The 27,811-nt window shown below is 40.9% G+C and overlaps 37 non-coding genes across 37 annotated transcripts; all 37 read left to right on the forward strand.

The window, feature by feature from the left end:
• Positions 1 to 39: 39 nt before the first annotated feature.
• TRNAG-UCC (transfer RNA glycine (anticodon UCC)) lies at positions 40 to 111 on the forward strand. Its single transcript has one exon. It is a non-coding gene; the product is annotated as a tRNA-Gly (tRNA).
• An 861-nt stretch (positions 112 to 972) lies between these two features.
• Positions 973 to 1,044, forward strand: TRNAG-UCC (transfer RNA glycine (anticodon UCC)). The gene has a single exon. It is a non-coding gene; the product is annotated as a tRNA-Gly (tRNA).
• Positions 1,045 to 1,905: 861 nt separating this feature from the next.
• TRNAG-UCC (transfer RNA glycine (anticodon UCC)) lies at positions 1,906 to 1,977 on the forward strand. The gene has a single exon. It is a non-coding gene; the product is annotated as a tRNA-Gly (tRNA).
• Positions 1,978 to 2,834: 857 nt separating this feature from the next.
• On the forward strand, positions 2,835 to 2,906 carry TRNAG-UCC (transfer RNA glycine (anticodon UCC)). Its single transcript has one exon. It is a non-coding gene; the product is annotated as a tRNA-Gly (tRNA).
• Positions 2,907 to 4,078: 1,172 nt separating this feature from the next.
• On the forward strand, positions 4,079 to 4,150 carry TRNAG-UCC (transfer RNA glycine (anticodon UCC)). Its single transcript has one exon. It is a non-coding gene; the product is annotated as a tRNA-Gly (tRNA).
• Positions 4,151 to 4,389: 239 nt separating this feature from the next.
• Positions 4,390 to 4,461, forward strand: TRNAG-UCC (transfer RNA glycine (anticodon UCC)). Its single transcript has one exon. It is a non-coding gene; the product is annotated as a tRNA-Gly (tRNA).
• Positions 4,462 to 4,700: 239 nt separating this feature from the next.
• TRNAG-UCC (transfer RNA glycine (anticodon UCC)) lies at positions 4,701 to 4,772 on the forward strand. The gene has a single exon. It is a non-coding gene; the product is annotated as a tRNA-Gly (tRNA).
• A 1,164-nt stretch (positions 4,773 to 5,936) lies between these two features.
• On the forward strand, positions 5,937 to 6,008 carry TRNAG-UCC (transfer RNA glycine (anticodon UCC)). Its single transcript has one exon. It is a non-coding gene; the product is annotated as a tRNA-Gly (tRNA).
• An 861-nt stretch (positions 6,009 to 6,869) lies between these two features.
• TRNAG-UCC (transfer RNA glycine (anticodon UCC)) lies at positions 6,870 to 6,941 on the forward strand. The gene has a single exon. It is a non-coding gene; the product is annotated as a tRNA-Gly (tRNA).
• Positions 6,942 to 7,798: 857 nt separating this feature from the next.
• TRNAG-UCC (transfer RNA glycine (anticodon UCC)) lies at positions 7,799 to 7,870 on the forward strand. The gene has a single exon. It is a non-coding gene; the product is annotated as a tRNA-Gly (tRNA).
• Positions 7,871 to 8,105: 235 nt separating this feature from the next.
• TRNAG-UCC (transfer RNA glycine (anticodon UCC)) lies at positions 8,106 to 8,177 on the forward strand. Its single transcript has one exon. It is a non-coding gene; the product is annotated as a tRNA-Gly (tRNA).
• Positions 8,178 to 8,727: 550 nt separating this feature from the next.
• On the forward strand, positions 8,728 to 8,799 carry TRNAG-UCC (transfer RNA glycine (anticodon UCC)). The gene has a single exon. It is a non-coding gene; the product is annotated as a tRNA-Gly (tRNA).
• Positions 8,800 to 9,034: 235 nt separating this feature from the next.
• Positions 9,035 to 9,106, forward strand: TRNAG-UCC (transfer RNA glycine (anticodon UCC)). Its single transcript has one exon. It is a non-coding gene; the product is annotated as a tRNA-Gly (tRNA).
• An 857-nt stretch (positions 9,107 to 9,963) lies between these two features.
• TRNAG-UCC (transfer RNA glycine (anticodon UCC)) lies at positions 9,964 to 10,035 on the forward strand. The gene has a single exon. It is a non-coding gene; the product is annotated as a tRNA-Gly (tRNA).
• Positions 10,036 to 11,203: 1,168 nt separating this feature from the next.
• Positions 11,204 to 11,275, forward strand: TRNAG-UCC (transfer RNA glycine (anticodon UCC)). Its single transcript has one exon. It is a non-coding gene; the product is annotated as a tRNA-Gly (tRNA).
• A 1,168-nt stretch (positions 11,276 to 12,443) lies between these two features.
• On the forward strand, positions 12,444 to 12,515 carry TRNAG-UCC (transfer RNA glycine (anticodon UCC)). Its single transcript has one exon. It is a non-coding gene; the product is annotated as a tRNA-Gly (tRNA).
• Positions 12,516 to 13,372: 857 nt separating this feature from the next.
• On the forward strand, positions 13,373 to 13,444 carry TRNAG-UCC (transfer RNA glycine (anticodon UCC)). The gene has a single exon. It is a non-coding gene; the product is annotated as a tRNA-Gly (tRNA).
• Positions 13,445 to 13,993: 549 nt separating this feature from the next.
• TRNAG-UCC (transfer RNA glycine (anticodon UCC)) lies at positions 13,994 to 14,065 on the forward strand. The gene has a single exon. It is a non-coding gene; the product is annotated as a tRNA-Gly (tRNA).
• A 550-nt stretch (positions 14,066 to 14,615) lies between these two features.
• Positions 14,616 to 14,687, forward strand: TRNAG-UCC (transfer RNA glycine (anticodon UCC)). The gene has a single exon. It is a non-coding gene; the product is annotated as a tRNA-Gly (tRNA).
• A 239-nt stretch (positions 14,688 to 14,926) lies between these two features.
• TRNAG-UCC (transfer RNA glycine (anticodon UCC)) lies at positions 14,927 to 14,998 on the forward strand. Its single transcript has one exon. It is a non-coding gene; the product is annotated as a tRNA-Gly (tRNA).
• Positions 14,999 to 15,237: 239 nt separating this feature from the next.
• TRNAG-UCC (transfer RNA glycine (anticodon UCC)) lies at positions 15,238 to 15,309 on the forward strand. The gene has a single exon. It is a non-coding gene; the product is annotated as a tRNA-Gly (tRNA).
• A 550-nt stretch (positions 15,310 to 15,859) lies between these two features.
• On the forward strand, positions 15,860 to 15,931 carry TRNAG-UCC (transfer RNA glycine (anticodon UCC)). The gene has a single exon. It is a non-coding gene; the product is annotated as a tRNA-Gly (tRNA).
• A 1,164-nt stretch (positions 15,932 to 17,095) lies between these two features.
• Positions 17,096 to 17,167, forward strand: TRNAG-UCC (transfer RNA glycine (anticodon UCC)). Its single transcript has one exon. It is a non-coding gene; the product is annotated as a tRNA-Gly (tRNA).
• An 861-nt stretch (positions 17,168 to 18,028) lies between these two features.
• TRNAG-UCC (transfer RNA glycine (anticodon UCC)) lies at positions 18,029 to 18,100 on the forward strand. The gene has a single exon. It is a non-coding gene; the product is annotated as a tRNA-Gly (tRNA).
• Positions 18,101 to 18,957: 857 nt separating this feature from the next.
• Positions 18,958 to 19,029, forward strand: TRNAG-UCC (transfer RNA glycine (anticodon UCC)). The gene has a single exon. It is a non-coding gene; the product is annotated as a tRNA-Gly (tRNA).
• A 235-nt stretch (positions 19,030 to 19,264) lies between these two features.
• Positions 19,265 to 19,336, forward strand: TRNAG-UCC (transfer RNA glycine (anticodon UCC)). The gene has a single exon. It is a non-coding gene; the product is annotated as a tRNA-Gly (tRNA).
• A 550-nt stretch (positions 19,337 to 19,886) lies between these two features.
• On the forward strand, positions 19,887 to 19,958 carry TRNAG-UCC (transfer RNA glycine (anticodon UCC)). The gene has a single exon. It is a non-coding gene; the product is annotated as a tRNA-Gly (tRNA).
• Positions 19,959 to 20,815: 857 nt separating this feature from the next.
• On the forward strand, positions 20,816 to 20,887 carry TRNAG-UCC (transfer RNA glycine (anticodon UCC)). The gene has a single exon. It is a non-coding gene; the product is annotated as a tRNA-Gly (tRNA).
• Positions 20,888 to 21,433: 546 nt separating this feature from the next.
• Positions 21,434 to 21,505, forward strand: TRNAG-UCC (transfer RNA glycine (anticodon UCC)). The gene has a single exon. It is a non-coding gene; the product is annotated as a tRNA-Gly (tRNA).
• Positions 21,506 to 21,744: 239 nt separating this feature from the next.
• On the forward strand, positions 21,745 to 21,816 carry TRNAG-UCC (transfer RNA glycine (anticodon UCC)). The gene has a single exon. It is a non-coding gene; the product is annotated as a tRNA-Gly (tRNA).
• A 239-nt stretch (positions 21,817 to 22,055) lies between these two features.
• TRNAG-UCC (transfer RNA glycine (anticodon UCC)) lies at positions 22,056 to 22,127 on the forward strand. The gene has a single exon. It is a non-coding gene; the product is annotated as a tRNA-Gly (tRNA).
• A 235-nt stretch (positions 22,128 to 22,362) lies between these two features.
• TRNAG-UCC (transfer RNA glycine (anticodon UCC)) lies at positions 22,363 to 22,434 on the forward strand. Its single transcript has one exon. It is a non-coding gene; the product is annotated as a tRNA-Gly (tRNA).
• An 861-nt stretch (positions 22,435 to 23,295) lies between these two features.
• TRNAG-UCC (transfer RNA glycine (anticodon UCC)) lies at positions 23,296 to 23,367 on the forward strand. Its single transcript has one exon. It is a non-coding gene; the product is annotated as a tRNA-Gly (tRNA).
• A 1,168-nt stretch (positions 23,368 to 24,535) lies between these two features.
• On the forward strand, positions 24,536 to 24,607 carry TRNAG-UCC (transfer RNA glycine (anticodon UCC)). Its single transcript has one exon. It is a non-coding gene; the product is annotated as a tRNA-Gly (tRNA).
• A 1,168-nt stretch (positions 24,608 to 25,775) lies between these two features.
• On the forward strand, positions 25,776 to 25,847 carry TRNAG-UCC (transfer RNA glycine (anticodon UCC)). Its single transcript has one exon. It is a non-coding gene; the product is annotated as a tRNA-Gly (tRNA).
• An 857-nt stretch (positions 25,848 to 26,704) lies between these two features.
• Positions 26,705 to 26,776, forward strand: TRNAG-UCC (transfer RNA glycine (anticodon UCC)). The gene has a single exon. It is a non-coding gene; the product is annotated as a tRNA-Gly (tRNA).
• Positions 26,777 to 27,325: 549 nt separating this feature from the next.
• On the forward strand, positions 27,326 to 27,397 carry TRNAG-UCC (transfer RNA glycine (anticodon UCC)). Its single transcript has one exon. It is a non-coding gene; the product is annotated as a tRNA-Gly (tRNA).
• Positions 27,398 to 27,811: the final 414 nt, after the last annotated feature.

The raw sequence follows: 27,811 nt of genomic DNA on the forward strand, positions 1-27,811 counted from the left end.
GTGGCGCTCAGAGAAAGTATGAAAAGGCTGCAAATATGTGCGTTGGTGGTATAGTGGTGAGCATAGCTGCCTTCCAAGCAGTTGACCCGGGTTCGATTCCCGGCCAACGCAACCTCTATCTTTTTTGAACAGTTTTTAAGTAGTCAGAACCAGATGAAGTGATGTCTCCTAGAAAGTTTTTGAATTTCTCATACTAGTGAAAGAACATACAAAAATGCAGCGCTTTTCCTTTTTCCAAACTTTTCTTCGACTCTCTCAATATGTTCTGAAGCAGATTTAGTGTTGTTTCCCTAAACATTGCCTTGATTCTTGTGGCGCTCAGAGAAAGTATGAAAAGGCTGCAAATATGTGCGTTGGTGGTATAGTGGTAAGCATAGCTGCCTTCCAAGCAGTTGACCCGTGTTCGATTCCCGGCCAACGCAACCTCTATCTTTTTTGAACAGTTTTTAAGTAGTCAGAACCAGATGAAGTGATGTTTCCTAGAAAGTTTTTGAATTTCTCATAGTAGTAAAGGAACATGCAAAAATGCAGCGCTTTTCCTTTTTCCAAACTTTTCTTCGACTCTCTCAATATGGTCTGAAGCAGATTTAGTGTTGTTTCCCTAAACATTGCCTTGATTCTTGCGGCGCTCAGAGAAAGTATGAAAAAGCTGCAAATATGTGCGTTGGTGGTATAGTGGTGAGCATAGCTGCCTTCCAAGCAGTTGACCCGGGTTCAATTCCCGGCCAACGCAACCTCTATCTTTTTTGAACAGTTTTTAAGTAGTCAGAACCAGATGAAGTGATGTTTCCTAGAAAGTTGTTGAATTTCTCATACTAGTAAAGGAACATGCAAAAATGCAGCGCTTTTCCTTTTTCCAAACTTTTCTTCGACTCTCTCAATATGTTCTGAAGCAGATTTAGTGTTGTTTCCCTAAACATTGCCTTGATTCTTGTGGCGCTCAGAGAAAGTATGAAAAGGCTGCAAATATGTGCGTTGGTGGTATAGTGGTGAGCATAGCTGCCTTCCAAGCAGTTGACCCGGGTTCGATTCCCGGCCAACGCAACCTCTATCTTTTTTGAACAGTTTTTAAGTAGTCAGAACCAGATGAAGTGATGTTTCCTAGAAAGTTTTTGAATTTCTCATACTAGTGAAAGAACATACAAAAATGCAGCGCTTTTCCTTTTTCCAAACTTTTCTTCGACTCTCTCAATATGTTCTGAAGCAGATTTAGTGTTGTTTCCCTAAACATTGCCTTGATTCTTGTGGCGCTCAGAGAAAGTATGAAAAGGCTGCAAATATGTGCGTTGGTGGTATAGTGGTGAGCATAGCTGCCTTCCAAGCAGTTGACCTGTGTTCGATTCCCGGCCAACGCAACCTCTATCTTTTTTGAACAGTTTTTAAGTAGTCAGAACCAGATGAAGTGTTGTTTCCTAGAAAGTTTTTGAATTTCTCATACTAGTGAAAGAACATACAAAAATGCAGCGCTTTTCCTTTTTCCAAACTTTTCTTCGACTCTCTCAATATGTTCTGAAGCAGATTTAGTGTTGTTTCCCTAAACATTGCCTTGATTCTTGTGGCGCTCAGAGAAAGTATGAAAAGGCTGCAAATATGTGCGTTGGTGGTATAGTGGTGAGCATAGCTGCCTTCCAAGCAGTTGACTCGTGTTCGATTCCCGGCCAACGCAACCTCTATCTTTTTTGAACAGTTTTTAAGTAGTCAGAACCAGATGAAGTGATGTTTCCTAGAAAGTTTTTGAATTTCTCATAGTAGTAAAGGAACATGCAAAAATGCAGCGCTTTTCCTTTTTCCAAACTTTTCTTCGACTCTCTCAATATGGTCTGAAGCAGATTTAGTGTTGTTTCCCTAAACATTGCCTTGATGCTTGCGGCGCTCAGAGAAAGTATGAAAAGGCTGCAAATATGTGCGTTGGTGGTATAGTGGTGAGCATAGCTGCCTTCCAAGCAGTTGACCCGGGTTCGATTCCCGGCCAACGCAACCTCTATCTTTTTTGAACAGTTTTTATGTAGAACCAGATGAAATGATGTTTCCTAGAAAGTTGTTGAATTTCTCATACTAGTAAAGGAACATGCAAAAATGCAGCGCTTTTCCTTTTTCCAAACTTTTCTTCGACTCTCTCAATATGTTCTGAAGCAGATTTAGTGTTGTTTCCCTAAACATTGCCTTGATTCTTGTGGCGCTCAGAGAAAGTATGAAAAGGCTGCAAATATGTGCGTTGGTGGTATAGTGGTGAGCATAGCTGCCTTCCAAGCAGTTGACCCGGGTTCGATTCCCAGCCAACGCAACCTCTATCTTTTTTGAACAGTTTTTAAGTAGTCAGAACCAGATGAAGTGATGTTTCCTAGAAAGTTTTTGAATTTCTCATACTAGTGAAAGAACATACAAAAATGCAGCGCTTTTCCTTTTTCCAAACTTTTCTTCGACTCTCTCAATATGTTCTGAAGCAGATTTAGTGTTGTTTCCCTAAACATTGCCTTGATTCTTGTGGCGCTCAGAGAAAGTATGAAAAGGCTGCAAATATGTGCGTTGGTGGTATAGTGGTTAGCATAGCTGCCTTCCAAGCAGTTGACCTGTGTTCGATTCCCGGCCAACGCAACCTCTATCTTTTTTGAACAGTTTTTAAGTAGTCAGAACCAGATGAAGTGATGTTTCCTAGAAAGTTTTTGAATTTCTCATAGTAGTAAAGGAACATGCAAAAATGCAGCGCTTTTCCTTTTTCCAAACTTTTCTTCGACTCTCTCAATATGTTCTGAAGCAGATTTAGTGTTGTTTCCCTAAACATTGCCTTGATTCTTGTGGCGCTCAGAGAAAGTATGAAAAGACTGCAAATATGTGCGTTGGTGGTATAGTGGTGAGCATAGCTGCCTTCCAAGCAGTTGACCCGGGTTCGATTCCCGGCCAACGCAACCTCTATCTTTTTTGAACAGTTTTTAAGTAGTCAGAACCAGATGAAGTGATGTTTCCTAGAAAGTTTTTGAATTTCTCATACTAGTGAAAGAACATACAAAAATGCAGCGCTTTTCCTTTTTCCAAACTTTTCTTCGACTCTCTCAATATGTTCTGAAGCAGATTTAGTGTTGTTTCCCTAAACATTGCCTTGATTCTTGTGGCGCTCAGAGAAAGTATGAAAAGGCTGCAAATATGTGCGTTGGTGGTATAGTGGTAAGCATAGCTGCCTTCCAAACAGTTGACCCGTGTTCGATTCCCGGCCAACGCAACCTCTATCTTTTTTGAACAGTTTTTAAGTAGTCAGAACCAGATGAAGTGATGTTTCCTAGAAAGTTTTTGAATTTCTCATAGTAGTAAAGGAACATGCAAAAATGCAGCGCTTTTCCTTTTTCCAAACTTTTCTTCGACTCTCTCAATATGGTCTGAAGCAGATTTAGTGTTGTTTCCCTAAACATTGCCTTGATTCTTGCGGCGCTCAGAGAAAGTATGAAAAGGCTGCAAATATGTGCGTTGGTGGTATAGTGGTGAGCATAGCTGCCTTCCAAGCAGTTGACCCGGGGTCGATTCCCGGCCAATGCAACCTCTATCTTTTTTGAACAGTTTTTAAGTAGTCAGAACCAGATGAAGTGATGTTTCCTAGAAAGTTTTTGAATTTCTCATACTAGTGAAAGAACATGCAAAAATGCAGCGCTTTTCCTTTTTCCAAACTTTTCTTCGACTCTCTCAATATGGTCTGAAGCAGATTTAGTGTTGTTTCCCTAAACATTGCCTTGATTCTTGTGGCGCTCAGAGAAAGTATGAAAAGGCTGCAAATATGTGCGTTGGTGGTATAGTGGTGAGCATAGCTGCCTTCCGAGCAGTTGACCCGGGTTCGATTCCCGGCCAACGCAACCTCTATCTTTTTTGAACAGTTTTTAAGTAGTCAGAACCAGATGAAGTGATGTTTCCTAGAAAGTTTTTGAATTTCTCATACTAGTAAAGGAACATGCAAAAATGCAGCGCTTTTCCTTTTTCCAAACTTTTCTTCGACTCTCTCAATATGGTCTGAAGCAGATTTAGTGTTGTTTCCCTAAACATTGCCTTGATTCTTGTGGCGCTCAGAGAAAGTATGAAAAGGCTGCAAGTATGTGCGTTGGTGGTATAGTGGTGAGCATAGCTGCCTTCCAAGCAGTTGACCCGGGTTCGATTCCCGGCCAACGCAACCTCTATCTTTTTTGAACAGTTTTTAAGTAGTCAGAACCAGATGAAGTGATGTTTCCTAGAAAGTTTTTGAATTTCTCATACTAGTGAAAGAACATACAAAAATGCAGCGCTTTTCCTTTTTCCAAACTTTTCTTCGACTCTCTCAATATGGTCTGAAGCAGATTTAGTGTTGTTTCCCTAAACATTGCCTTGAATCTTGTGGCGCTCAGAGAAAGTATGAAAAGGCTGCAAATATGTGCGTTGGTGGTATAGTGGTGAGCATAGCTGCCTTCCAAGCAGTTGACCCGGGTTCGATTCCCGGCCAACGCAACCTCTATCTTTTTTGAACAGTTTTTAAGTAGTCAGAACCAGATGAAGTGATGTTTCCTAGAAAGTTTTTGAATTTCTCATAGTAGTAAAGGAACATGCAAAAATGCAGCGCTTTTCCTTTTTCCAAACTTTTCTTCGACTCTCTCAATATGGTCTGAAGCAGATTTAGTGTTGTTTCCCTAAACATTGCCTTGATTCTTGCGGCGCTCAGAGAAAGTATGAAAAGGCTGCAAATATGTGCGTTGGTGGTATAGTGGTGAGCATAGCTGCCTTCCAAGCAGTTGACCCGGGTTCGATTCCCGGCCAACGCAACCTCTATCTTTTTTTAACAGTTTTTAAGTAGTCAGAACCAGATGAAGTGATGTTTCCTAGAAAGTTTTTGAATTTCTCATACTAGTAAAGGAACATGCAAAAATGCAGCGCTTTTCCTTTTTCCAAACTTTTCTTCGACTCTCTCAATATGGTCTGAAGCAGATTTAGTGTTGTTTCCCTAAACATTGCCTTGATTCTTGTGGCGCTCAGAGAAAGTATGAAAAGGTTGCAAATATGTGCGTTGATGGTATAGTGGTGAGCATAGCTGCCTTCCAAGCAGTTGACCTGGGTTCGATTCCCGGCCAACGCAACCTCTATCTTTTTTGAACAGTTTTTATGTAGAACCAGATGAAGTGATGTTTCCTAGAAAGTTGTTGAATTTCTCATACTAGTGAAAGAACATACAAAAATGCAGCGCTTTTCCTTTTTCCAAACTTTTCTTCGACTCTCTCAATATGGTCTGAAGCAGATTTAGTGTTGTTTCCCTAAACTTTGCCTTGATTCTTGCGGCGCTCAGAGAAAGTATGAAAATGCTGCAAATATGTGCGTTGGTGGTATAGTGGTGAGCATAGCTGCCTTCCAAGCAGTTGACCCGGGTTCGATTCCCTGCCAACGCAACCTCTATCTTTTTTGAACAGTTTTTAAGTAGTCAGAACCAGATGAAGTGATGTTTCCTAGAAAGTTTTTGAATTTCTCATAGTAGTAAAGGAACATGCAAAAATGCAGCGCTTTTCCTTTTTCCAAACTTTTCTTCGACTCTCTCATTATGGTCTGAAGCAGATTTAGTGTTGTTTCTCTAAACATTGCCTTGATTCTTGTGGCGCTCAGAGAAAGTATGAAAAGGCTGCAAATATGTGTGTTGGTGGTATAGTGGTGAGCATAGCTGCCTTCCAAGCAGTTGACCCGGGTTCGAATCCCGGCCAACGCAACCTCTATCTTTTTTGAACAGTTTTTATGTAGAACCAGATGAAGTGATGTTTCCTAGAAAGTTGTTGAATTTCTCATACTAGTAAAGGAACATGCAAAAATGCAGCGCGTTTCCTTTTTCCAAACTTTTCTTCGACTCTCTCAATATGGTCTGAAGCAGATTTAGTGTTGTTTCCCTAAACATTGCCTTGATTCTTGCGGCGCTCAGAGAAAGTATGAAAAGGCTGCAAATATGTGCGTTGGTGGTATAGTGGTGAGCATAGCTGCCTTCCAAGCAGTTGACCCGGGTTCGATTCCCGGCCAACGCAACCTCTATCTTTTTTGAACAGTTTTTAAGTAGTCAGAACCAGATGAAGTGATGTTTCCTAGAAAGTTTTTGAATTTCTCATAGTAGTAAAGGAACATGCAAAAATGCAGCGCTTTTCCTTTTTCCAAACTTTTCTTCGACTCTCTCAATATGGTCTGAAGCAGATTTAGTGTTGTTTCCCTAAACATTGCCTTGATTCTTGCGGCGCTCAGAGAAAGTATGAAAATGCTGCAAATATGTGCGTTGGTGGTATAGTGGTGAGCATAGCTGCCTTCCAAGCAGTTGACCCGGGTTCGATTCCCTGCCAACGCAACCTCTATCTTTTTTGAACAGTTTTTAAGTAGTCAGAACCAGATGAAGTGATGTTTCCTAGAAAGTTTTTGAATTTCTCATAGTAGTAAAGGAACATGCAAAAATGCAGCGCTTTTCCTTTTTCCAAACTTTTCTTCGACTCTCTCATTATGGTCTGAAGCAGATTTAGTGTTGTTTCTCTAAACATTGCCTTGATTCTTGTGGCGCTCAGAGAAAGTATGAAAAGGCTGCAAATATGTGTGTTGGTGGTATAGTGGTGAGCATAGCTGCCTTCCAAGCAGTTGACCCGGGTTCGATTCCCGGCCAACGCAAACTCTATCTTTTTTGAACAGTTTTTAAGTAGTCAGAACCAGATGAAGTGATGTTTCCTAGAAAGTTGTTGAATTTCTCATACTAGTAAAGGAACATGCAAAAATGCAGCGCTTTTCCTTTTTCCAAACTTTTCTTCGACTCTCTCATTATGGTCTGAAGCAGATTTAGTGTTGTTTCCCTAAACATTGCCTTGATTCTTGTGGCGCTCAGAGAAAGTATGAAAAGGCTGCAAATATGTGCGTTGGTGGTATAGTGGTGAGCATAGCTGCCTTCCAAGCAGTTGACCCGGGTTCGATTCCCGGCCAACGCAACCTCTATCTTTTTTGAACAGTTTTTATGTAGAACCAGATGAAGTGATGTTTCCTAGAAAGTTGTTGAATTTCTCATACTAGTAAAGGAACATGCAAAAATGCAGCGCGTTTCCTTTTTCCAAACTTTTCTTCGACTCTCTCAATATGGTCTGAAGCAGATTTAGTGTTGTTTACCTAAACATTGCCTTGATTCTTGTGGCGCTCAGAGAAAGTATGAAAAGGCTGCAAATATGTGCGTTGGTGGTATAGTGGTGAGCATAGCTGCCTTCCAAGCAGTTGACCCGGGTTCGATTCCCGGCCTACGCAACCTCTATCTTTTTTGAACAGTTTTTAAGTAGTCAGAACCAGATGAAGTGATGTTTCCTAGAAAGTTTTTGAATTTCTCATACTAGTGAAAGAACATACAAAAATGCAGCGCTTTTCCTTTTTCCAAACTTTTCTTCGACTCTCTCAATATGGTCTGAAGCAGATTTAGTGTTGTTTCCCTAAACATTGCCTTGATTCTTGTGGCGCTCAGAGAAAGTATGAAAAGGCTGCAAATATGTGCGTTGGTGGTATAGTGGTGAGCATAGCTGCCTTCCAAGCAGTTGACCCGTGGTCAATTCCCGGCCAACGCAACCTCTATCTTTTTTGAACAGTTTTTAAGTAGTCAGAACCAGATGAAGTGATGTTTCCTAGAAAGTTTTTGAATTTCTCATAGTAGTTTAGGAACATGCAAAAATGCAGCGCTTTTCCTTTTTCCAAACTTTTCTTCGACTCTCTCAATATGGTCTGAAGCAGATTTAGTGTTGTTTCCCTAAACATTGCCTTGATTCTTGCGGCGCTCAGAGAAAGTATGAAAAGGCTGCAAATATGTGCGTTGGTGGTATAGTGGTGAGCATAGCTGCCTTCCAAGCAGTTGACCCGGGTTCGATTCCCGGCCAACGCAACCTCTATCTTTTTTGAACAGTTTTTATGTAGAACCAGATGAAATGATGTTTCCTAGAAAGTTGTTGAATTTCTCATACTAGTAAAGGAACATGCAAAAATGCAGCGCTTTTCCTTTTTCCAAACTTTTCTTCGACTCTCTCAATATGTTCTGAAGCAGATTTAGTGTTGTTTCCCTAAACATTGCCTTGATTCTTGTGGCGCTCAGAGAAAGTATGAAAAGGCTGCAAATATGTGCGTTGGTGGTATAGTGGTGAGCATAGCTGCCTTCCAAGCAGTTGACCCGGGTTCGATTCCCGGCCAACGCAACCTCTATCTTTTTTGAACAGTTTTTAAGTAGTCAGAACCAGATGAAGTGATGTTTCCTAGAAAGTTTTTGAATTTCTCATACTAGTGAAAGAACATACAAAAATGCAGCGCTTTTCCTTTTTCCAAACTTTTCTTCGACTCTCTCAATATGTTCTGAAGCAGATTTAGTGTTGTTTCCCTAAACATTGCCTTGATTCTTGTGGCGCTCAGAGAAAGTATGAAAAGGCTGCAAATATGTGCGTTGGTGGTATAGTGGTGAGCATAGCTGCCTTCCAAGCAGTTGACCCGGGTTTGATTCCCGGCCAACGCAACCTCTATCTTTTTTGAACAGTTTTTAAGTAGTCAGAACCAGATGAAGTGATGTTTCCTAGAAAGTTTTTGAATTTCTCATAGTAGTAAAGGAACATGCAAAAATGCAGCGCTTTTCCTTTTTCCAAACTTTTCTTCGACTCTCTCAATATGGTCTGAAGCAGATTTAGTGTTGTTTCCCTAAACATTGCCTTGATTCTTGCGGCGCTCAGAGAAAGTATGAAAAGGCTGCAAATATGTGCGTTGGTGGTATAGTGGTGAGCATAGCTGCCTTCCAAGCAGTTGACCCGGGTTCGATTCCCGGCCAACGCAACCTCTATCTTTTTTGAACAGTTTTTATGTAGAACCAGATGAAGTGATGTTTCCTAGAAAGTTGTTGAATTTCTCATACTAGTAAAGGAACATGCAAAAATGCAGCGCTTTTCCTTTTTCCAAACTTTTCTTCGACTCTCTCAATATGTTCTGAAGCAGATTTAGTGTTGTTTCCCTAAACATTGCCTTGATTCTTGTGGCGCTCAGAGAAAGTATGAAAAGGCTGCAAATATGTGCGTTGGTGGTATAGTGGTGAGCATAGCTGCCTTCCAAGCAGTTGACCCGGGTTCGATTCCCGGCCAACGCAACCTCTATCTTTTTTGAACAGTTTTTATGTAGAACCAGATGAAGTGATGTTTCCTAGAAAGTTGTTGAATTTCTCATACTAGTAAAGGAACATGCAAAAATGCAGCGCTTTTCCTTTTTCCAAACTTTTCTTCGACTCTCTCAATATGTTCTGAAGCAGATTTAGTGTTGTTTCCCTAAACATTGCCTTGATTCTTGTGGCGCTCAGAGAAAGTATGAAAAGGCTGCAAATATGTGCGTTGGTGGTATAGTGGTGAGCATAGCTGCCTTCCAAGCAGTTGCCCCGGTTTCGATTCCCGGCCAACGCAACCTCTATCTTTTTTGAACAGTTTTTAAGTAGTCAGAACCAGATGAAGTGATGTTTCCTAGAAACTTTTTGAATTTCTCATACTAGTGAAAGAACATACAAAAATGCAGCGCTTTTCCTTTTTCCAAACTTTTCTTCGACTCTCTCAATATGTTCTGAAGCAGATTTAGTGTTGTTTCCCTAAACATTGCCTTGATTCTTGTGGCGCTCAGAGAAAGTATGAAAAGGCTGCAAATATGTGCGTTGGTGGTATAGTGGTGAGCATAGCTGCCTTCCAAGCAGTTGACCCGTGTTCGATTCCCGGCCAACGCAACCTCTATCTTTTTTGAACAGTTTTTAAGTAGTCAGAACCAGATGAAGTGATGTTTCCTAGAAAGTTTTTGAATTTCTCATAGTAGTGAAAGAACATGCAAAAATGCAGCGCTTTTCCTTTTTCCAAACTTTTCTTCGACTCTCTCAATATGGTCTGAAGCAGATTTAGTGTTGTTTCCCTAAACATTGCCTTGATTCTTGCGGCGCTCAGAGAAAGTATGAAAAGGCTGCAAATATGTGCGTTGGTGGTATAGTGGTGAGCATAGCTGCCTTCCAAGCAGTTGACCCGGGTTCGATTCCCGGCCAACGCAACCTCTATCTTTTTTGAACAGTTTTTAAGTAGTCAGAACCAGATGAAGTGATGTTTCCTAGAAAGTTTTTGAATTTCTCATACTAGTGAAAGAACATGCAAAAATGCAGCGCTTTTCCTTTTTCCAAACTTTTCTTCGACTCTCTCAATATGGTCTGAAGCAGATTTAGTGTTGTTTCCCTAAACATTGCCTTGATTCTTGTGGCGCTCAGAGAAAGTATGAAAAGGCTGCAAATATGTGCGTTGGTGGTATAGTGGTGAGCATAGCTGCCTTCCAAGCAGTTGACCCGGGTTCCATTCCCGGCCAACGCAACCTCTATCTTTTTTGAACAGTTTTTATGTAGAACCAGATGAAGTGATGTTTCCTAGAAAGTTGTTGAATTTCTCATACTAGTAAAGGAACATGAAAAAATGCAGCGCTTTTCCTTTTTCCAAACTTTTCTTCGACTCTCTCAATATGTTCTGAAGCAGATTTAGTGTTGTTTCCCTAAACATTGCCTTGATTCTTGTGGCGCTCAGAGAAAGTATGAAAAGGCTGCAAATATGTGCGTTGGTGGTATAGTGGTGAGCATAGCTGCCTTCCAAGCAGTTGCCCCGGTTTCGATTCCCGGCCAACGCAACCTCTATCTTTTTTGAACAGTTTTTAAGTAGTCAGAACCAGATGAAGTGATGTTTCCTAGAAACTTTTTGAATTTCTCATACTAGTGAAAGAACATACAAAAATGCAGCGCTTTTCCTTTTTCCAAACTTTTCTTCGACTCTCTCAATATGTTCTGAAGCAGATTTAGTGTTGTTTCCCTAAACATTGCCTTGATTCTTGTGGCGCTCAGAGAAAGTATGAAAAGGCTGCAAATATGTGCGTTGGTGGTATAGTGGTGAGCATAGCTGCCTTCCAAGCAGTTGACCCGTGTTCGATTCCCGGCCAACGCAACCTCTATCTTTTTTGAACAGTTTTTAAGTAGTCAGAACCAGATGAAGTGATGTTTCCTAGAAAGTTTTTGAATTTCTCATAGTAGTGAAAGAACATGCAAAAATGCAGCGCTTTTCCTTTTTCCAAACTTTTCTTCGACTCTCTCAATATGGTCTGAAGCAGATTTAGTGTTGTTTCCCTAAACATTGCCTTGATTCTTGTGGCGCTCAGAGAAAGTATGAAAAGGCTGCAAATATGTGCGTTGGTGGTATAGTGGTGAGCATAGCTGCCTTCCAAGCAGTTGACCCGGGTTCGATTCCCGGCCAACGCAACCTCTATCTTTTTTGAACAGTTTTTAAGTAGTCAGAACCAGATGAAGTGATGTTTCCTAGAAAGTTTTTGAATTTCTCATACTAGTGAAAGAACATGCAAAAATGCAGCGCTTTTCCTTTTTCCAAACTTTTCTTCGACTCTCTCAATATGGTCTGAAGCAGATTTAGTGTTGTTTCCCTAAACATTGCCTTGATTCTTGCGGCGCTCAGAGAAAGTATGAAAAGGCTGCAAATATGTGCGTTGGTGGTATAGTGGTGAGCATAGCTGCCTTCCAAGCAGTTGACCCGGGTTCCATTCCCGGCCAACGCAACCTCTATCTTTTTTGAACAGTTTTTATGTAGAACCAGATGAAGTGATGTTTCCTAGAAAGTTGTTGAATTTCTCATACTAGTAAAGGAACATGCAAAAATGCAGCGCTTTTCCTTTTTCCAAACTTTTCTTCGACTCTCTCAATATGTTCTGAAGCAGATTTAGTGTTGTTTCCCTAAACATTGCCTTGATTCTTGTGGCGCTCAGAGAAAGTATGAAAAGGCTGCAAATATGTGCGTTGGTGGTATAGTGGTGAGCATAGCTGCCTTCCAAGCAGTTGCCCCGGTTTCGATTCCCGGCCAACGCAACCTCTATCTTTTTTGAACAGTTTTTAAGTAGTCAGAACCAGATGAAGTGATGTTTCCTAGAAACTTTTTGAATTTCTCATACTAGTGAAAGAACATACAAAAATGCAGCGCTTTTCCTTTTTCCAAACTTTTCTTCGACTCTCTCAATATGTTCTGAAGCAGATTTAGTGTTGTTTCCCTAAACATTGCCTTGATTCTTGTGGCGCTCAGAGAAAGTATGAAAAGGCTGCAAATATGTGCGTTGGTGGTATAGTGGTGAGCATAGCTGCCTTCCAAGCAGTTGACCCGTGTTCGATTCCCGGCCAACGCAACCTCTATCTTTTTTGAACAGTTTTTAAGTAGTCAGAACCAGATGAAGTGATGTTTCCTAGAAAGTTTTTGAATTTCTCATAGTAGTGAAAGAACATGCAAAAATGCAGCGCTTTTCCTTTTTCCAAACTTTTCTTCGACTCTCTCAATATGGTCTGAAGCAGATTTAGTGTTGTTTCCCTAAACATTGCCTTGATTCTTGCGGCGCTCAGAGAAAGTATGAAAAGGCTGCAAATATGTGCGTTGGTGGTATAGTGGTGAGCATAGCTGCCTTCCAAGCAGTTGACCCGGGTTCGATTCCCGGCCAACGCAACCTCTATCTTTTTTGAACAGTTTTTAAGTAGTCAGAACCAGATGAAGTGATGTTTCCTAGAAAGTTTTTGAATTTCTCATACTAGTGAAAGAACATGCAAAAATGCAGCGCTTTTCCTTTTTCCAAACTTTTCTTCGACTCTCTCAATATGGTCTGAAGCAGATTTAGTGTTGTTTCCCTAAACATTGCCTTGATTCTTGTGGCGCTCAGAGAAAGTATGAAAAGGCTGCAAATATGTGCGTTGGTGGTATAGTGGTGAGCATAGCTGCCTTCCAAGCAGTTGACCCGGGTTCCATTCCCGGCCAACGCAACCTCTATCTTTTTTGAACAGTTTTTATGTAGAACCAGATGAAGTGATGTTTCCTAGAAAGTTGTTGAATTTCTCATACTAGTAAAGGAACATGCAAAAATGCAGCGCTTTTCCTTTTTCCAAACTTTTCTTCGACTCTCTCAATATGTTCTGAAGCAGATTTAGTGTTGTTTCCCTAAACATTGCCTTGATTCTTGTGGCGCTCAGAGAAAGTATGAAAAGGCTGCAAATATGTGCGTTGGTGGTATAGTGGTGAGCATAGCTGCCTTCCAAGCAGTTCACCCGGGTTTGATTCCCGGCCAACGCAACCTCTATCTTTTTTGAACAGTTTTTAAGTAGTCAGAACCAGATGAAGTGATGTTTCCTAGAAAGTTTTTGAATTTCTCATACTAGTGAAAGAACATACAAAAATGCAGCGCTTTTCCTTTTTCCAAACTTTTCTTCGACTCTCTCAATATGTTCTGAAGCAGATTTAGTGTTGTTTCCCTAAACATTGCCTTGATTCTTGTGGCGCTCAGAGAAAGTATGAAAAGGCTGCAAATATGTGCGTTGGTGGTATAGTGGTGAGCATAGCTGCCTTCCAAGCAGTTGACCCGGGTTCGATTCCCGGCCAACGCAACCTCTATCTTTTTTGAACAGTTTTTAAGTAGTCAGAACCAGATGAAGTGATGTTTCCTAGAAAGTTTTTGAATTTCTCATACTAGTGAAAGAACATACAAAAATGCAGCGCTTTTCCTTTTTCCAAACTTTTCTTCGACTCTCTCAATATGTTCTGAAGCAGATTTAGTGTTGTTTCCCTAAACATTGCCTTGATTCTTGTGGCGCTCAGAGAAAGTATGAAAAGGCTGCAAATATGTGCGTTGGTGGTATAGTGGTGAGCATAGCTGCCTTCCAAGCAGTTGATCGGGTTCGATTCCCGGCCAACGCAACCTCTATCTTTTTTGAACAGTTTTTAAGTAGTCAGAACCAGATGAAGTGATGTTTCCTAGAAAGTTGTTGAATTTCTCATACTAGTAAAGGAACATGAAAAAATGCAGCGCTTTTCCTTTTTCCAAACTTTTCTTCGACTCTCTCAATATGTTCTGAAGCAGATTTAGTGTTGTTTCCCTAAACATTGCCTTGATTCTTGTGGCGCTCAGAGAAAGTATGAAAAGGCTGCAAATATGTGCGTTGGTGGTATAGTGGTGAGCATAGCTGCCTTCCAAGCAGTTGACCCGGGTTCGATTCCCGGCCAACGCAACCTCTATCTTTTTTGAACAGTTTTTAAGTAGTCAGAACCAGATGAAGTGATGTTTCCTAGAAAGTTTTTGAATTTCTCATACTAGTGAAAGAACATACAAAAATGCAGCGCTTTTCCTTTTTCCAAACTTTTCTTCGACTCTCTCAATATGTTCTGAAGCAGATTTAGTGTTGTTTCCCTAAACATTGCCTTGATTCTTGTGGCGCTCAGAGAAAGTATGAAAAGGCTGCAAATATGTGCGTTGGTGGTATAGTGGTGAGCATAGCTGCCTTCCAAGCAGTTGACCCGTGTTCGATTCCCGGCCAACGCAACCTCTATCTTTTTTGAACAGTTTTTAAGTAGTCAGAACCAGATGAAGTGATGTTTCCTAGAAAGTTTTTGAATTTCTCATACTAGTAAAGGAACATGCAAAAATGCAGCGCTTTTCCTTTTTCCAAACTTTTCTTCGACTCTCTCAATATGGTCTGAAGCAGATTTAGTGTTGTTTCCCTAAACATTGCCTTGATTCTTGTGGCGCTCAGAGAAAGTATGAAAAGGCTGCAAGTATGTGCGTTGGTGGTATAGTGGTGAGCATAGCTGCCTTCCAAGCAGTTGACCCGGGTTCGATTCCCGGCCAACGCAACCTCTATCATTTTTGAACAGTTTTTAAGTAGTCAGAACCAGATGAAGTGATGTTTCCTAGAAAGTTTTTGAATTTCTCATACTAGTGAAAGAACATGCAAAAATGCAGCGCTTTTCCTTTTTCCAAACTTTTCTTCGACTCTCTCAATATGTTCTGAAGCAGATTTAGTGTTGTTTCCCTAAACATTGCCTTGATTCTTGTGGCGCTCAGAGAAAGTATGAAAAGGCTGCAAATATGTGCGTTGGTGGTATAGTGGTGAGCATAGCTGCCTTCCAAGCAGTTGACCCGGGTTCGATTCCCGGCCAACGCAACCTCTATCTTTTTTGAACAGTTTTTAAGTAGTCAGAACCAGATGAAGTGATGTTTCCTAGAAAGTTGTTGAATTTCTCATACTAGTGAAAGAACATGCAAAAATGCAGCGCTTTTCCTTTTTCCAAACTTTTCTTCGACTCTCTCAATATGGTCTGAAGCAGATTTAGTGTTGTTTCCCTAAACATTGCCTTGATTCTTGCGGCGCTCAGAGAAAGTATGAAAAGGCTGCAAATATGTGCGTTGGTGGTATAGTGGTGAGCATAGCTGCCTTCCAAGCAGTTGACCCGGGTTCGATTCCCGGCCAACGCAACCTCTATCTTTTTTGAACAGTTTTTAAGTAGTCAGAACCAGATGAAGTGATGTTTCCTAGAAAGTTTTTGAATTTCTCATACTAGTGAAGGAACATACAAAAATGCAGCGCTTTTCCTTTTTCCAAACTTTTCTTCGACTCTCTCAATATGGTCTGAAGCAGATTTAGTGTTGTTTCCCTAAACATTGCCTTGATTCTTGCGGCGCTCAGAGAAAGTATGAAAAGGCTGCAAATATGTGCGTTGGTGGTATAGTGGTGAGCATAGCTACCTTCCAAGCAGTTGACCCGGGTTCGATTCCCTGCCAACGCAACCTCTATCTTTTTTGAACAGTTTTTAAGTAGTCAGAACCAAATGAAGTGATGTTTCCTAGAAAGTTTTTGAATTTCTCATAGTAGTAAAGGAACATGCAAAAATGCAGCGCTTTTCCTTTTTCCAAACTTTTCTTCGACTCTCTCAATATGGTCTGAAGCAGATTTAGTGTTGTTTCCCTAAACATTGCCTTGATTCTTGCGGCGCTCAGAGAAAGTATGAAAAGGCTGCAAATATGTGCGTTGGTGGTATAGTGGTGAGCATAGCTGCCTTCCAAGCAGTTGACCCGGGTTCGATTCCCGGCCAACGCAACCTCTATCTTTTTTGAACAGTTTTTATGTAGAACCAGATGAAGTGATGTTTCCTAGAAAGTTGTTGAATTTCTCATACTAGTAAAGGACCATGCAAAAATGCAGCGCTTTTCCTTTTTCCAAACTTTTCTTCGACTCTCTCAATATGGTCTGAAGCAGATTTAGTGTTGTTTCCCTAAACATTGCCTTGATTCTTGCGGCGCTCAGAGAAAGTATGAAAAGGCTGCAAATATGTGCGTTGGTGGTATAGTGGTGAGCATAGCTGCCTTCCAAGCAGTTGACCCGGGTTCGATTCCCGGCCAACACAACCTCTATCTTTTTTGAACAGTTTTTATGTAGTCAGAACCAGATGAAGTGATGTTTCCTAGAAAGTTGTTGAATTTCTCATACTAGTAAAGGAACATGCAAAAATGCAGCGCTTTTCCTTTTTCCAAACTTTTCTTCGACTCTCTCAATATGGTCTGAAGCAGATTTAGTGTTGTTTCCCTAAACTTTGCCTTGATTCTTGCGGCGCTCAGAGAAAGTATGAAAATGCTGCAAATATGTGCGTTGGTGGTATAGTGGTGAGCATAGCTGCCTTCCAAGCAGTTGACCCGGGTTCGATTCCCTGCCAACGCAACCTCTATCTTTTTTGAACAGTTTTTAAGTAGTCAGAACCAGATGAAGTGATGTTTCCTAGAAAGTTTTTGAATTTCTCATAGTAGTAAAGGAACATGCAAAAATGCAGCGCTTTTCCTTTTTCCAAACTTTTCTTCGACTCTCTCATTATGGTCTGAAGCAGATTTAGTGTTGTTTCTCTAAACATTGCCTTGATTCTTGTGGCGCTCAGAGAAAGTATGAAAAGGCTGCAAATATGTGTGTTGGTGGTATAGTGGTGAGCATAGCTGCCTTCCAAGCAGTTGACCCGGGTTCGAATCCCGGCCAACGCAACCTCTATCTTTTTTGAACAGTTTTTATGTAGAACCAGATGAAGTGATGTTTCCTAGAAAGTTGTTGAATTTCTCATACTAGTAAAGGAACATGCAAAAATGCAGCGCGTTTCCTTTTTCCAAACTTTTCTTCGACTCTCTCAATATGGTCTGAAGCAGATTTAGTGTTGTTTCCCTAAACATTGCCTTGATTCTTGCGGCGCTCAGAGAAAGTATGAAAAGGCTGCAAATATGTGCGTTGGTGGTATAGTGGTGAGCATAGCTGCCTTCCAAGCAGTTGACCCGGGTTCGATTCCCGGCCAACGCAACCTCTATCTTTTTTGAACAGTTTTTAAGTAGTCAGAACCAGATGAAGTGATGTTTCCTAGAAAGTTTTTGAATTTCTCATAGTAGTAAAGGAACATGCAAAAATGCAGCGCTTTTCCTTTTTCCAAACTTTTCTTCGACTCTCTCAATATGGTCTGAAGCAGATTTAGTGTTGTTTCCCTAAACATTGCCTTGATTCTTGCGGCGCTCAGAGAAAGTATGAAAATGCTGCAAATATGTGCGTTGGTGGTATAGTGGTGAGCATAGCTGCCTTCCAAGCAGTTGACCCGGGTTCGATTCCCTGCCAACGCAACCTCTATCTTTTTTGAACAGTTTTTAAGTAGTCAGAACCAGATGAAGTGATGTTTCCTAGAAAGTTTTTGAATTTCTCATAGTAGTAAAGGAACATGCAAAAATGCAGCGCTTTTCCTTTTTCCAAACTTTTCTTCGACTCTCTCATTATGGTCTGAAGCAGATTTAGTGTTGTTTCTCTAAACATTGCCTTGATTCTTGTGGCGCTCAGAGAAAGTATGAAAAGGCTGCAAATATGTGTGTTGGTGGTATAGTGGTGAGCATAGCTGCCTTCCAAGCAGTTGACCCGGGTTCGATTCCCGGCCAACGCAAACTCTATCTTTTTTGAACAGTTTTTAAGTAGTCAGAACCAGATGAAGTGATGTTTCCTAGAAAGTTGTTGAATTTCTCATACTAGTAAAGGAACATGCAAAAATGCAGCGCTTTTCCTTTTTCCAAACTTTTCTTCGACTCTCTCATTATGGTCTGAAGCAGATTTAGTGTTGTTTCCCTAAACATTGCCTTGATTCTTGTGGCGCTCAGAGAAAGTATGAAAAGGCTGCAAATATGTGCGTTGGTGGTATAGTGGTGAGCATAGCTGCCTTCCAAGCAGTTGACCCGGGTTCGATTCCCGGCCAACGCAACCTCTATCTTTTTTGAACAGTTTTTATGTAGAACCAGATGAAGTGATGTTTCCTAGAAAGTTGTTGAATTTCTCATACTAGTAAAGGAACATGCAAAAATGCAGCGCGTTTCCTTTTTCCAAACTTTTCTTCGACTCTCTCAATATGGTCTGAAGCAGATTTAGTGTTGTTTACCTAAACATTGCCTTGATTCTTGTGGCGCTCAGAGAAAGTATGAAAAGGCTGCAAATATGTGCGTTGGTGGTATAGTGGTGAGCATAGCTGCCTTCCAAGCAGTTGACCCGGGTTCGATTCCCGGCCTACGCAACCTCTATCTTTTTTGAACAGTTTTTAAGTAGTCAGAACCAGATGAAGTGATGTTTCCTAGAAAGTTTTTGAATTTCTCATACTAGTGAAAGAACATACAAAAATGCAGCGCTTTTCCTTTTTCCAAACTTTTCTTCGACTCTCTCAATATGGTCTGAAGCAGATTTAGTGTTGTTTCCCTAAACATTGCCTTGATTCTTGTGGCGCTCAGAGAAAGTATGAAAAGGCTGCAAATATGTGCGTTGGTGGTATAGTGGTGAGCATAGCTGCCTTCCAAGCAGTTGACCCGTGGTCAATTCCCGGCCAACGCAACCTCTATCTTTTTTGAACAGTTTTTAAGTAGTCAGAACCAGATGAAGTGATGTTTCCTAGAAAGTTTTTGAATTTCTCATAGTAGTTTAGGAACATGCAAAAATGCAGCGCTTTTCCTTTTTCCAAACTTTTCTTCGACTCTCTCAATATGGTCTGAAGCAGATTTAGTGTTGTTTCCCTAAACATTGCCTTGATTCTTGCGGCGCTCAGAGAAAGTATGAAAAGGCTGCAAATATGTGCGTTGGTGGTATAGTGGTGAGCATAGCTGCCTTCCAAGCAGTTGACCCGGGTTCGATTCCCGGCCAACGCAACCTCTATCTTTTTTGAACAGTTTTTATGTAGAACCAGATGAAATGATGTTTCCTAGAAAGTTGTTGAATTTCTCATACTAGTAAAGGAACATGCAAAAATGCAGCGCTTTTCCTTTTTCCAAACTTTTCTTCGACTCTCTCAATATGTTCTGAAGCAGATTTAGTGTTGTTTCCCTAAACATTGCCTTGATTCTTGTGGCGCTCAGAGAAAGTATGAAAAGGCTGCAAATATGTGCGTTGGTGGTATAGTGGTGAGCATAGCTGCCTTCCAAGCAGTTGACCCGGGTTCGATTCCCGGCCAACGCAACCTCTATCTTTTTTGAACAGTTTTTAAGTAGTCAGAACCAGATGAAGTGATGTTTCCTAGAAAGTTTTTGAATTTCTCATACTAGTGAAAGAACATACAAAAATGCAGCGCTTTTCCTTTTTCCAAACTTTTCTTCGACTCTCTCAATATGTTCTGAAGCAGATTTAGTGTTGTTTCCCTAAACATTGCCTTGATTCTTGTGGCGCTCAGAGAAAGTATGAAAAGGCTGCAAATATGTGCGTTGGTGGTATAGTGGTGAGCATAGCTGCCTTCCAAGCAGTTGACCCGGGTTTGATTCCCGGCCAACGCAACCTCTATCTTTTTTGAACAGTTTTTAAGTAGTCAGAACCAGATGAAGTGATGTTTCCTAGAAAGTTTTTGAATTTCTCATAGTAGTAAAGGAACATGCAAAAATGCAGCGCTTTTCCTTTTTCCAAACTTTTCTTCGACTCTCTCAATATGGTCTGAAGCAGATTTAGTGTTGTTTCCCTAAACATTGCCTTGATTCTTGCGGCGCTCAGAGAAAGTATGAAAAGGCTGCAAATATGTGCGTTGGTGGTATAGTGGTGAGCATAGCTGCCTTCCAAGCAGTTGACCCGGGTTCGATTCCCGGCCAACGCAACCTCTATCTTTTTTGAACAGTTTTTATGTAGAACCAGATGAAGTGATGTTTCCTAGAAAGTTGTTGAATTTCTCATACTAGTAAAGGAACATGCAAAAATGCAGCGCTTTTCCTTTTTCCAAACTTTTCTTCGACTCTCTCAATATGTTCTGAAGCAGATTTAGTGTTGTTTCCCTAAACATTGCCTTGATTCTTGTGGCGCTCAGAGAAAGTATGAAAAGGCTGCAAATATGTGCGTTGGTGGTATAGTGGTGAGCATAGCTGCCTTCCAAGCAGTTGCCCCGGTTTCGATTCCCGGCCAACGCAACCTCTATCTTTTTTGAACAGTTTTTAAGTAGTCAGAACCAGATGAAGTGATGTTTCCTAGAAACTTTTTGAATTTCTCATACTAGTGAAAGAACATACAAAAATGCAGCGCTTTTCCTTTTTCCAAACTTTTCTTCGACTCTCTCAATATGTTCTGAAGCAGATTTAGTGTTGTTTCCCTAAACATTGCCTTGATTCTTGTGGCGCTCAGAGAAAGTATGAAAAGGCTGCAAATATGTGCGTTGGTGGTATAGTGGTGAGCATAGCTGCCTTCCAAGCAGTTGACCCGTGTTCGATTCCCGGCCAACGCAACCTCTATCTTTTTTGAACAGTTTTTAAGTAGTCAGAACCAGATGAAGTGATGTTTCCTAGAAAGTTTTTGAATTTCTCATAGTAGTGAAAGAACATGCAAAAATGCAGCGCTTTTCCTTTTTCCAAACTTTTCTTCGACTCTCTCAATATGGTCTGAAGCAGATTTAGTGTTGTTTCCCTAAACATTGCCTTGATTCTTGCGGCGCTCAGAGAAAGTATGAAAAGGCTGCAAATATGTGCGTTGGTGGTATAGTGGTGAGCATAGCTGCCTTCCAAGCAGTTGACCCGGGTTCGATTCCCGGCCAACGCAACCTCTATCTTTTTTGAACAGTTTTTAAGTAGTCAGAACCAGATGAAGTGATGTTTCCTAGAAAGTTTTTGAATTTCTCATACTAGTGAAAGAACATGCAAAAATGCAGCGCTTTTCCTTTTTCCAAACTTTTCTTCGACTCTCTCAATATGGTCTGAAGCAGATTTAGTGTTGTTTCCCTAAACATTGCCTTGATTCTTGTGGCGCTCAGAGAAAGTATGAAAAGGCTGCAAATATGTGCGTTGGTGGTATAGTGGTGAGCATAGCTGCCTTCCAAGCAGTTGACCCGGGTTCCATTCCCGGCCAACGCAACTTCTAGTGTTTTTGAACAGTTTTGATGTAGAACCAGATGAAGTGATGTTTCCTAGAAAGTTGTTGAATTTCTCATACTAGTAAAGGAACATGCAAAAATGCAGCGCTTTTCCTTTTTCCAAACTTTTCTTCGACTCTCTCAATATGTTCTGAAGCAGATTTAGTGTTGTTTCCCTAAACATTGCCTTGATTCTTGTGGCGCTCAGAGAAAGTATGAAAAGGCTGCAAATATGTGCGTTGGTGGTATAGTGGTGAGCATAGCTGCCTTCCAAGCAGTTGACCCGGGTTCGATTCCCGGCCAACGCAACCTCTATCTTTTTTGAACAGTTTTTAAGTAGTCAGAACCAGATGAAGTGATGTTTCCTAGAAAGTTGTTGAATTTCTCATACTAGTGAAAGAACATGCAAAAATGCAGCGCTTTTCCTTTTTCCAAACTTTTCTTCGACTCTCTCAATATGGTCTGAAGCAGATTTAGTGTTGTTTCCCTAAACATTGCCTTTATTCTTGCGGCGCTCAGAGAAAGTATGAAAAGGCTGCAAATATGTGCGTTGGTGGTATAGTGGTGAGCATAGCTGCCTTCCAAGCAGTTGACCCGGGTTCGATTCCCGGCCAACGCAACCTCTATCTTTTTTGAACAGTTTTTAAGTAGTCAGAACCAGATGAAGTGATGTTTCCTAGAAAGTTTTTGAATTTCTCATAGTAGTAAAGGAACATGCAAAAATGCAGCGCTTTTCCTTTTTCCAAACTTTTCTTCGACTCTCTCAATATGTTCTGAAGCAGATTTAGTGTTGTTTCCCTAAACATTGCCTTGATTCTTGCGGCGCTCAGAGAAAGTATGAAAAGGCTGCAAATATGTGCGTTGGTGGTATAGTGGTGAGCATAGCTGCCTTCCAAGCAGTTGACCCGGGTTCGATTCCCGGCCAACGCAACCTCTATCTTTTTTGAACAGTTTTTATGTAGAACCAGATGAAGTGATGTTTCCTAGAAAGTTGTTGAATTTCTCATACTAGTAAAGGAACATGCAAAAATGCAGCGCTTTTCCTTTTTCCAAACTTTTCTTCGACTCTCTCAATATGTTCTGAAGCAGATTTAGTGTTGTTTCCCTAAACATTGCCTTGATTCTTGTGGCGCTCAGAGAAAGTATGAAAAGGCTGCAAATATGTGCGTTGGTGGTATAGTGGTGAGCATAGCTGCCTTCCAAGCAGTTGACCCGGGTTCGATTCCCGGCCAACGCAACCTCTTTCTTTTTTGAACAGTTTTTAAGTAGTCAGAACCAGATGAAGTGATGTTTCCTAGAAAGTTTTTGAATTTCTCATAGTAGTAAAGGAACATGCAAAAATGCAGCGCTTTTCCTTTTTCCAAACTTTTCTTCGACTCTCTCAATATGGTCTGAAGCAGATTTAGTGTTGTTTCCCTAAACATTGCCTTGATTCTTGCGGCGCTCAGAGAAAGTATGAAAAGGCTGCAAATATGTGCGTTGGTGGTATAGTGGTGAGCATAGCTGCCTTCCAAGCAGTTGACCCGGGGTCGATTCCCGGCCAACGCAACCTCTATCTTTTTTGAACAGTTTTTAAGTAGTCAGAACCAGATGAAGTGATGTTTCCTAGAAAGTTTTTGAATTTCTCATACTAGTGAAAGAACATGCAAAAATGCAGCGCTTTTCCTTTTTCCAAACTTTTCTTCGACTCTCTCAATATGGTCTGAAGCAGATTTAGTGTTGTTTCCCTAAACATTGCCTTGATTCTTGTGGCGCTCAAAGAAAGTATGAAAAGGCTGCAAATATGTGCGTTGGTGGTATAGTGGTAAGCATAGCTGCCTTCCAAGCAGTTGACCCGTGTCTGATTCCCGGCCAACGCAACCTCTATCTTTTTTGAACAGTTTTTAAGTAGTCAGAACCAGATGAAGTGATGTTTCCTAGAAAGTTTTTGAATTTCTCATAGTAGTAAAGGAACATGCAAAAATGCAGCGCTTTTCCTTTTTCCAAACTTTTCTTCGACTCTCTCAATATGGTCTGAAGCAGATTTAGTGTTGTTTCCCTAAACATTGCCTTGATTCTTGCGGCGCTCAGAGAAAGTATGAAAAGGCTGCAAATATGTGCGTTGGTGGTATAGTGGTGAGCATAGCTGCCTTCCAAGCAGTTGACCCGGGTTCGATTCCCGGCCAACGCAACCTCTATCTTTTTTGAACAGTTTTTAAGTAGTCAGAACCAGATGAAGTGATGTTTCCTAGAAAGTTGTTGAATTTCTCATACTAGTGAAAGAACATGCAAAAATGCAGCGCTTTTCCTTTTTCCAAACTTTTCTTCGACTCTCTCAATATGGTCTGAAGCAGATTTAGTGTTGTTTCCCTAAACATTGCCTTTATTCTTGCGGCGCTCAGAGAAAGTATGAAAAGGCTGCAAATATGTGCGTTGGTGGTATAGTGGTGAGCATAGCTGCCTTCCAAGCAGTTGACCCGGGTTCGATTCCCGGCCAATGCAACTTCTAGTGTTTTTGAACAGTTTTTATGTAGAACCAGATGAAGTGATGTTTCCTAGAAAGTTGTTGAATTTCTCATACTAGTAAAGGAACATGAAAAAATGCAGCGCTTTTCCTTTTTCCAAACTTTTCTTCGACTCTCTCAATATGTTCTGAAGCAGATTTAGTGTTGTTTCCCTAAACATTGCCTTGATTCTTGTGGCGCTCAGAGAAAGTATGAAAAGGCTGCAAATATGTGCGTTGGTGGTATAGTGGTGAGCATAGCTGCCTTCCAAGCAGTTGCCCCGGTTTCGATTCCCGGCCAACGCAACCTCTATCTTTTTTGAACAGTTTTTAAGTAGTCAGAACCAGATGAAGTGATGTTTCCTAGAAACTTTTTGAATTTCTCATACTAGTGAAAGAACATACAAAAATGCAGCGCTTTTCCTTTTTCCAAACTTTTCTTCGACTCTCTCAATATGTTCTGAAGCAGATTTAGTGTTGTTTCCCTAAACATTGCCTTGATTCTTGTGGCGCTCAGAGAAAGTATGAAAAGGCTGCAAATATGTGCGTTGGTGGTATAGTGGTGAGCATAGCTGCCTTCCAAGCAGTTGACCCGTGTTCGATTCCCGGCCAACGCAACCTCTATCTTTTTTGAACAGTTTTTAAGTAGTCAGAACCAGATGAAGTGATGTTTCCTAGAAAGTTTTTGAATTTCTCATAGTAGTGAAAGAACATGCAAAAATGCAGCGCTTTTCCTTTTTCCAAACTTTTCTTCGACTCTCTCAATATGGTCTGAAGCAGATTTAGTGTTGTTTCCCTAAACATTGCCTTGATTCTTGTGGCGCTCAGAGAAAGTATGAAAAGGCTGCAAATATGTGCGTTGGTGGTATAGTGGTGAGCATAGCTGCCTTCCAAGCAGTTGACCCGGGTTCGATTCCCGGCCAACGCAACCTCTATCTTTTTTGAACAGTTTTTAAGTAGTCAGAACCAGATGAAGTGATGTTTCCTAGAAAGTTTTTGAATTTCTCATACTAGTGAAAGAACATGCAAAAATGCAGCGCTTTTCCTTTTTCCAAACTTTTCTTCGACTCTCTCAATATGGTCTGAAGCAGATTTAGTGTTGTTTCCCTAAACATTGCCTTGATTCTTGCGGCGCTCAGAGAAAGTATGAAAAGGCTGCAAATATGTGCGTTGGTGGTATAGTGGTGAGCATAGCTGCCTTCCAAGCAGTTGACCCGGGTTCCATTCCCGGCCAACGCAACCTCTATCTTTTTTGAACAGTTTTTATGTAGAACCAGATGAAGTGATGTTTCCTAGAAAGTTGTTGAATTTCTCATACTAGTAAAGGAACATGCAAAAATGCAGCGCTTTTCCTTTTTCCAAACTTTTCTTCGACTCTCTCAATATGTTCTGAAGCAGATTTAGTGTTGTTTCCCTAAACATTGCCTTGATTCTTGTGGCGCTCAGAGAAAGTATGAAAAGGCTGCAAATATGTGCGTTGGTGGTATAGTGGTGAGCATAGCTGCCTTCCAAGCAGTTGCCCCGGTTTCGATTCCCGGCCAACGCAACCTCTATCTTTTTTGAACAGTTTTTAAGTAGTCAGAACCAGATGAAGTGATGTTTCCTAGAAACTTTTTGAATTTCTCATACTAGTGAAAGAACATACAAAAATGCAGCGCTTTTCCTTTTTCCAAACTTTTCTTCGACTCTCTCAATATGTTCTGAAGCAGATTTAGTGTTGTTTCCCTAAACATTGCCTTGATTCTTGTGGCGCTCAGAGAAAGTATGAAAAGGCTGCAAATATGTGCGTTGGTGGTATAGTGGTGAGCATAGCTGCCTTCCAAGCAGTTGACCCGTGTTCGATTCCCGGCCAACGCAACCTCTATCTTTTTTGAACAGTTTTTAAGTAGTCAGAACCAGATGAAGTGATGTTTCCTAGAAAGTTTTTGAATTTCTCATAGTAGTGAAAGAACATGCAAAAATGCAGCGCTTTTCCTTTTTCCAAACTTTTCTTCGACTCTCTCAATATGGTCTGAAGCAGATTTAGTGTTGTTTCCCTAAACATTGCCTTGATTCTTGCGGCGCTCAGAGAAAGTATGAAAAGGCTGCAAATATGTGCGTTGGTGGTATAGTGGTGAGCATAGCTGCCTTCCAAGCAGTTGACCCGGGTTCGATTCCCGGCCAACGCAACCTCTATCTTTTTTGAACAGTTTTTAAGTAGTCAGAACCAGATGAAGTGATGTTTCCTAGAAAGTTTTTGAATTTCTCATACTAGTGAAAGAACATGCAAAAATGCAGCGCTTTTCCTTTTTCCAAACTTTTCTTCGACTCTCTCAATATGGTCTGAAGCAGATTTAGTGTTGTTTCCCTAAACATTGCCTTGATTCTTGTGGCGCTCAGAGAAAGTATGAAAAGGCTGCAAATATGTGCGTTGGTGGTATAGTGGTGAGCATAGCTGCCTTCCAAGCAGTTGACCCGGGTTCCATTCCCGGCCAACGCAACCTCTATCTTTTTTGAACAGTTTTTATGTAGAACCAGATGAAGTGATGTTTCCTAGAAAGTTGTTGAATTTCTCATACTAGTAAAGGAACATGCAAAAATGCAGCGCTTTTCCTTTTTCCAAACTTTTCTTCGACTCTCTCAATATGTTCTGAAGCAGATTTAGTGTTGTTTCCCTAAACATTGCCTTGATTCTTGTGGCGCTCAGAGAAAGTATGAAAAGGCTGCAAATATGTGCGTTGGTGGTATAGTGGTGAGCATAGCTGCCTTCCAAGCAGTTCACCCGGGTTTGATTCCCGGCCAACGCAACCTCTATCTTTTTTGAACAGTTTTTAAGTAGTCAGAACCAGATGAAGTGATGTTTCCTAGAAAGTTTTTGAATTTCTCATACTAGTGAAAGAACATACAAAAATGCAGCGCTTTTCCTTTTTCCAAACTTTTCTTCGACTCTCTCAATATGTTCTGAAGCAGATTTAGTGTTGTTTCCCTAAACATTGCCTTGATTCTTGTGGCGCTCAGAGAAAGTATGAAAAGGCTGCAAATATGTGCGTTGGTGGTATAGTGGTGAGCATAGCTGCCTTCCAAGCAGTTGACCCGGGTTCGATTCCCGGCCAACGCAACCTCTATCTTTTTTGAACAGTTTTTAAGTAGTCAGAACCAGATGAAGTGATGTTTCCTAGAAAGTTTTTGAATTTCTCATACTAGTGAAAGAACATACAAAAATGCAGCGCTTTTCCTTTTTCCAAACTTTTCTTCGACTCTCTCAATATGTTCTGAAGCAGATTTAGTGTTGTTTCCCTAAACATTGCCTTGATTCTTGTGGCGCTCAGAGAAAGTATGAAAAGGCTGCAAATATGTGCGTTGGTGGTATAGTGGTGAGCATAGCTGCCTTCCAAGCAGTTGATCGGGTTCGATTCCCGGCCAACGCAACCTCTATCTTTTTTGAACAGTTTTTAAGTAGTCAGAACCAGATGAAGTGATGTTTCCTAGAAAGTTGTTGAATTTCTCATACTAGTAAAGGAACATGAAAAAATGCAGCGCTTTTCCTTTTTCCAAACTTTTCTTCGACTCTCTCAATATGTTCTGAAGCAGATTTAGTGTTGTTTCCCTAAACATTGCCTTGATTCTTGTGGCGCTCAGAGAAAGTATGAAAAGGCTGCAAATATGTGCGTTGGTGGTATAGTGGTGAGCATAGCTGCCTTCCAAGCAGTTGACCCGGGTTCGATTCCCGGCCAACGCAACCTCTATCTTTTTTGAACAGTTTTTAAGTAGTCAGAACCAGATGAAGTGATGTTTCCTAGAAAGTTTTTGAATTTCTCATACTAGTGAAAGAACATACAAAAATGCAGCGCTTTTCCTTTTTCCAAACTTTTCTTCGACTCTCTCAATATGTTCTGAAGCAGATTTAGTGTTGTTTCCCTAAACATTGCCTTGATTCTTGTGGCGCTCAGAGAAAGTATGAAAAGGCTGCAAATATGTGCGTTGGTGGTATAGTGGTGAGCATAGCTGCCTTCCAAGCAGTTGACCCGTGTTCGATTCCCGGCCAACGCAACCTCTATCTTTTTTGAACAGTTTTTAAGTAGTCAGAACCAGATGAAGTGATGTTTCCTAGAAAGTTTTTGAATTTCTCATACTAGTAAAGGAACATGCAAAA

The sequence above is a fragment of the Engystomops pustulosus genome, chromosome 3 (assembly GCF_040894005.1).
Source record: "Engystomops pustulosus chromosome 3, aEngPut4.maternal, whole genome shotgun sequence".
Taxonomy (NCBI): domain Eukaryota; kingdom Metazoa; phylum Chordata; class Amphibia; order Anura; family Leptodactylidae; genus Engystomops; species Engystomops pustulosus.